Genomic DNA, 7003 nt, shown 5'->3' on the forward strand with positions numbered 1-7003 from the left:
GGACGCATCAGGTTGTCAACTTGAACCCCTTTGGGAATGGCAAGAGACGGAAAAAGTAGCCTGGAGTTCCACTGAGATGATTAAACATTACATTCTTGGCACATACATCCTAAAGTGTCTTTTAGAAACAAACTTGGTAATACAATCTGGGGGACAAGCTGTAAGTGTTGTGTGTTAGGACAACTGCTCGTCTTGTGCGAATGTCGGCTGTCGCTGCTCAAGTGGCATTTTTAGTTGTGTGTGTGTAACACGAGCAGTATATCATAACCATTTCAGCAAGCGTTTTTATTGCAGTATGCCTTCTAAAGGGGACAGCACTATAGAAAGTAAGCTTGGATATACGGTAACTAAGTACTGTCAGTACTGTCCCATGAAAAGAAGTCAACAAATACCTGGCAACACAAGTGCCAAGTTTGCCAAGCAAGATCATTGAGTCTTGTGTCATGATCTCGGGCTCCATGAGTGCTGCCAGCACAAAGGAGCTGTGCTTCATTGAGGGAAAACATGAATCCCAACGTGTATGATTCCCTATGGTTAGCATGTTGGCAACACAGTTAGGAGATCGGGAAGGTCTGCGTTCTGGTCATATCTGTGTGGAGTTTGTATGTATGTGTGCCCAGCCTCTCGCCCAAAGTCAGCTGGGATAGGCTCCAGCATAACCCAGTGACCTTGTGAGGATAATCAACCTAGAAGATGGTTGGATGGTAAGTTTGAGCACCATTGTTATCAACTATTGCCTTAATCCTCTTGGGCATGGAAAAGTTTGTTTCTGGAATGTTCTTCCTGTCCTCTATGATGACATCACAGGCAGAGCTGGTGGTTGTTCGATACCTTGCTCCCCTCCAGCTTCCTTCCTTCCACTTCTGGAGGAAACTTGGCCGTGCCATCACCTTCCTCAGCAGGTCACATTTTTAGGATGTGTGTTTGGGCTCTTTGTCATGAGGGAAAACTGCCCAGATCAGGCTCTGCTTCAGTATACCACTGCACATTTTCATTTCCAGAAATGAACCGCCGCTTCCTTGTGCTGGCAGCACTCGTGCAACCCCATACCATTAGAACACTACCACCAAATATTTAGGCACTTATGTTTTGAGTAATTTTGAGTGGATAGTAAATCTATGCTGCTCTACACTGACAATATTTCTTGTAGTATTGCCTTGTGAAGAAAACAAAAATGTTTGCTGCAATGCGAGGGGTGTACTCGTACTGTATAGTAGGATGCAAGGTGTGTGAGCCGCCAGTTTTTGTCTATGAAAGGAAAGAAAACATAAAAAGAATGTGTGTTGGATGTGTCCCTGTTTTTAAACGCTGCTTGTTTCCTACCCTCTGCAAATCTCGGCGGCGCTGGTGCTGACATTTGGGAGCAATTTTGAAGTGCGCCCGCAAAGGTTGTCAAGGGATTAATCTCATCTCACGCTGGGGCGAAGGAAGCAAAAAAAAAAAAGGCTTCCTCCAAGAATTAAACACAATTTACCCATCAAGACAAGTCTTTCAGGATGGGAGACAAGCATAAATAATATCTCCTCGGTCCAGATTTGCTAATTTACAAGCTTAGCATCTCCAAATGTTATTAACGGGAATGACGAGGTTAGCAGAAGGCGCTGTAGGGAATGATTTGTTATCCAGGCGAGCAGCAGCCGGGAAAGAAAGAGCACATGTTGGAGCGCTCAGATAGAAAGAGCGACATACCTGACACCCACTGCCTCACCCCCCCCTCACTCCCCATTCCCGTCTATTCCCACAATGCAACACCCGGGACCGTGCTCACCTCGGGCTGGCAGATCCCGAACTTGGCATCACCCTCGCTAATGTTCTTTTCCCTTCCGTCTCATTCTCATTTTTTTCCCCTCCCCTCCGCTTCTTTCCGCACTCTCCCACTTGCTCTCGAGGCTTCAAACATCAAATGGAACATTTGGGAATCTTGGCAAAGTCAGCTTGTTCAGATATTCAGTCAAAGTGAATGGAGACGTCTATGGCTCTTCCAAAAATGTGTTTGTCACTTCTAAAGATCCATATCGCCGTCTTTGCTCGGTCACTGTCCATGGCGAGACGCCTTCAATCTCCCGCCAAGTCACTCGGAATGTTTTTTTTCCTCTTTTTCCGTGATTAAAACTTTTGTAAATAACAAGTTGCCTCCTGAATTTGGAATGCTGCACCTTTTTTTCTTAGCTGACAAGGCGCTAACACCCTCAATGTGACGCCTTTGTGCATACGTGTGTGTGTGGGCGTGCGTGCATGAATGTGTGTGTTCCCAGGGAGAATATTTTTGATCTGCGCTGGCTGTTTATCTTGCCGGAACAGGAGTCTCCCGTCACTGCAGCCCTTTTCTGATCCTGACAGATGAGTTCAACCTGCAGCCTGCAGCCACCGAGAGGCGAGGGAAGAGATGCAAGGGGGGAGGCGGTTGCTTGGTTGGCGTGCGTTTGTGTGTAAGAGAATGAAACAGATGGATACAGGAAACAGAAATAGTGGGGGGAAAGTAAACCAAAGAAAGACAGAATTGAGAAGAGTGGAGGAGAACAGAGAGGCTGCTTAGCCTCACCTGCCAGTCTGTGTTAGCGGGGATGAGCCAGTTTTCCTGATTCTGGAAGCTTAGTGTCAAAGGTGGGACTGCAGGGCTCTGTCTGACACGTGTGTGTGTGTGTGGGTGTGTGGGTGTCTCTGTGCCCAGTAGGGGTTCCCCTGCATGTTCCCACTCCTGTTCACCTCCTTCTGTTGCCACTCCATGGTGACATGACTTGTATCTCCTCAACAAACTGACGGAAAAGACATCGGAATTATCTGATGATAAAGTACATTTATTATTCATTCATTTTCTACCGCTTATCCTCACAAGGGTCACAGGCGGGGTACACCCTGAATGGTTGCTAGCCAATCACAGGGCACATACAGACAAACAACCATTCACACTCACATTCATACCTATGGACAATTTGGAGTGGCCAATGAAGCTAACATTTTTTGTAGTGTGGGAGGAAACCGGAGTACCCGGAGAAAACCCACGCATGCACGGGCCGAATGTGTAAACTCCACACAGAGATGGCCGAGGGTGGAATTGAACGCTGGTCTCCAAGCTGTGTGGCCTGCGCGCTAACCGTGCATCCAATACATTTATTACGTTTTTGTTCTTTTTTTACATTTTTTTAATACAAATAGTTCTAGATTTTTTTTTCAATTGTTCTTGAGTGTTTAACATTTTTTATGTATTATGTGCTGAGTACACAGGTTCTTCAATATTCAGAGGTTCATGCTGTGTGGAAATGTCACAGGAAAAAAGATGCATCGAAGCAGGGTGTCCAAAGTGTAAACCGGGAGTCATTCTGGGCTGCAGCTGTTTATGTCGGCCCTCGGCACATTATAAAACTACAATACGTATACCAAGAAAACAGATGCATGAGAATATAAGGAGACTAAAGTCATAATATTAAGAGAAAAAAGTTTTAATGATGGAAACAAATCTGGTTTTAGAAGCATGAAGTTGAAATATTACTGAAAAAAGATTTTTCAATATACAGTAGTAATGCAATTTGTTGAAAATTAGCTTGCGGAAAACATTACAATGCTATGGCAATGAAAAATATTATGGAAATAATATATGTAGACCAACATCTACTTGAACAAAATAAACCTCATATTTTAGTTTTTTAATTATAAAAATGTCACGTATTTAAATCATTTGTACTTGTTTGGCACGGTTTTTGAATGCAACCATTGTCAATAAATGGCCTTTCACTTTGTATATACGTAGCTCTTTTCCACCTCCAAGACATCCAAAGTGCTTTGATACTGTTAGCACATTTACTGTTAGCACGTAGGATCAAACCCGCAACCTTCAGGTTTGGCGACGGTCACTCCCAGTCAACAATAAATCGTACAAAAATCCTCTGTTGACAAATTCATGTGGATTACATATCAATTGTTAGCTAAGTATTTTTAATTCAGCAAGAAATAAAAATGTATTACATGTACGATATGTATGCTTGTGTCAGCGTAGGATGTTTTAGCAACATGCGTGTGCGTCTGCAGTAGTGGGGAGGACAAACACTGGGGGGTGGGGTCACCAGGATTTCCACAGGTCTATTGAACTGGCGTAATTGGGAGCGCGACCAACACGACGCACTGTATGTCAAACCAACTGCTATCGGCGCTATCTCCTGTCCACCTAAACATGCACTCTTTCATCTCGCTCCCGCATCCGTTTACATTAGTCATCCTCACCTCCTGAACCTTCCATTCACATGTTGCCTCTGAATGGGATGGAAACTCATTCTTTTCACCGCCAGATATCTTTGCTAAGACTCATCTGAGAATGTGCAAAGGTCGCACCTTTCGCCCCAACTCGCCCTGCAACCAAAATGTGAAAAAAACAGCAGGTCTTTATACAAACTGGATGGGAAATTTCTCCCACACAGCGAGGTAAATGAAAACCTTGACTCAGGCACCTTGCTGTTGTATCCGCGAGACGGTAAATGCGGAATAATTTTATTTTCAAATGGCCCAAATTGTCTGAAAAGCACCCACCACAAGGAGTTTGTTTGCTTATCCGCATGCTGTTATTTGATTACAGCGTCTTAAAAAGTGGTGATACTGCTTTAAGGTCCGTGCAGACTCGACCTTTCATTGAGGTTGTGACGCTTCCTACTGCCTATACTCAGAAATCTCCAAAGCCTCTTTCCTTTATATTTTCACTCAACTATTTACTTTCACTTCATCTGTTGCAAAAACACCATCTTTGTTGTTGTGATGTTTTTCTGCATTTTCTTCTCTTTCTGTTTTTATTTAGGATAAGGCAAAGGGTACTTCATATCCAGTACATGGAGAAATATACAATATTTCATACTATGTAGTCATTCAGTATACATCAATAATGCCTCATGACCTTTTTAAATGCTAGTTGTTGGGAGTCATTTCCTTAATATGTGCCTTTGTCTGCCAGATCTCCTTGTCCCGTCTTGAATATGCGAGTCAGCCAAAACATTGTAAATACATTTTTTAAACATTATAAGAGCCCTCTAGATATATTACACCCTTAGGTTCACCTTTCACTAATGTTGATAATCAACATTATTGACAACTTTTTTTGAGACATACCGCTACCAGATCCCAAGGACGTATTTTTGCGTGTTTTAAAGTTTTTGCATCTTTTAAAGACAGGCACAGGGAGTTGATGATGCAACTGCACAATAGAAGAGATCATGTTTGATGCAGTTTTAGGATGAAAGAACGATGGCAGAAATGCATTTACAAAAGCTTAGCATGCATCACCAAGCAACAACCAGGAAGTGAAGACATTTCTCTGTGTAGCGCATAGGAGATTACTCATTGAGGGGGAATTTTAATGCGTTAATTCATTTTCATGTTAAAAAAATTGTTGTGGCATAAATTTTTTGGGCATTTTGGCAATATATATTTGGCTAATTTAGTGTCAAAATGAAATTTATGCTTTCCACAAAAAGACACACATCGGCCATATGGACGATGCACAAAAATGTATGAAGTTTGTCTTGCAACCAGAAAAAAACATAAGCACTTGTAGAGTTTGTCTGATATGATTATGATTAAGAACCTCTTCAGCCGGTCTACACGTAGTTGCGCAGGCTTAAGATAGTTAAACTAGTTAGGATTAAATCAAGAGTGCTTCTAAATGTACTCTACTATTGATTCTTCGATCATGATCCTGAATAAGAACCCTACCATGAGCCATCATATGGAACCAATGGAACACATGCATTGAAAGCCTCACAGCACTTTAGAAAGGACTTTTAATGAGATGCATAAACTGACTTGAAACTTGCAGGAAAAAATATGGGGAGTGTTTGCAAAGCGAAAGTGGGGGACGAGGATGGAAGCAGCGCAGCTCACCACCAAGCTGACAGCGAGCAGGCTTGACATTTGGCCTCCCGTAATTAGGGAAGTGCCAGATTCCGTCCTGCTAAATCTCCGCTCGGAATCATTATTCTCCACGATGTTGACTCCGCTGCGTCCCACCCGCTTAAGCCCTTCTCAGTGAGCACCCACCCTCTTCCCTCCATCCCACCACCATGACCAGCAACCCCCCCTCCTCTTGTCCGTAAATATTGCAGCCAAAATTACATTACAGTTTTGAGCTTGCCTCCCCCTTAATTGCTTGCCCTCCAAACACAATCTGCTTTGGCAATACATAAGATGCTATGGGAGTTTGCAGCGACAGTGAGTTGGCAGCAAGGGAGCTGTGCGGCGGCGGTCTGGGAGAAAAGGGAAAAAAAAGAGTATGTGTGTGGGGGGGCGGTGGTGTGCGCTAAGATGAGGAGATAAAGTGTGGAGAGGAGGTGATCACACGCAGACAAGCTGGGGAGCAGCAGACAGATGCCACCAGTGCATGGTTGTCATCCATGGAGGGGGGGGGGGGTGACGGAAGCCGGGGAACTCATTTCGAATTAATAACTCAAAATGTACGCACGCATGCATACATGCACACAGAATGGTTTAATTCGAGAGAGCGGTAACCTTTGACCTTACAGCTGATGTTGCAGAGCACACTGATGAACCCAGAAAAAACGTTCTTGTTGCAAATTCCACTTTCTGTCAGTGTATTGGCCAGGTGTCCCAATACTTATGGTTGTATACATTAAGCAACTCATCATCTAAATGCATGATCGTCCACACCTGCCATCCACAAGACGCATTTACATTCTAGCTGAACACAAGGTCACCATGTAATATACATTATGTATACAGTGGAACCCCCACCACGGTTACCGTCTTGGACAATTTCCACCACATATTTTTGGGTTTGCGTGCATTCTCCAGTTAGCATAAAATATTGCATGCATCTTGCCGTGTTATTGATACACTGCGTGAGTCCGACTGTGTTCTTAATGTAAATTTTACCACAAAACGTCCTTCCTTGTTAGGGTCCTATTAGGTAGCTAACAAAATGGCAACTGGAAGCCAAAGTCGGCTATGTTATGTCATCCACGTATGATGTGACTTAAAAATGTTAACACAAAACACACTTTTATAG

The sequence above is a fragment of the Doryrhamphus excisus genome, linkage group LG2 (genome assembly GCF_037039965.1).
Source record: "Doryrhamphus excisus strain RoL-2023G ecotype Guam linkage group LG2, RoL_Dexc_Guam_v1.1, whole genome shotgun sequence".
In the NCBI taxonomy this organism is placed as follows: domain Eukaryota; kingdom Metazoa; phylum Chordata; class Actinopteri; order Syngnathiformes; family Syngnathidae; genus Doryrhamphus; species Doryrhamphus excisus.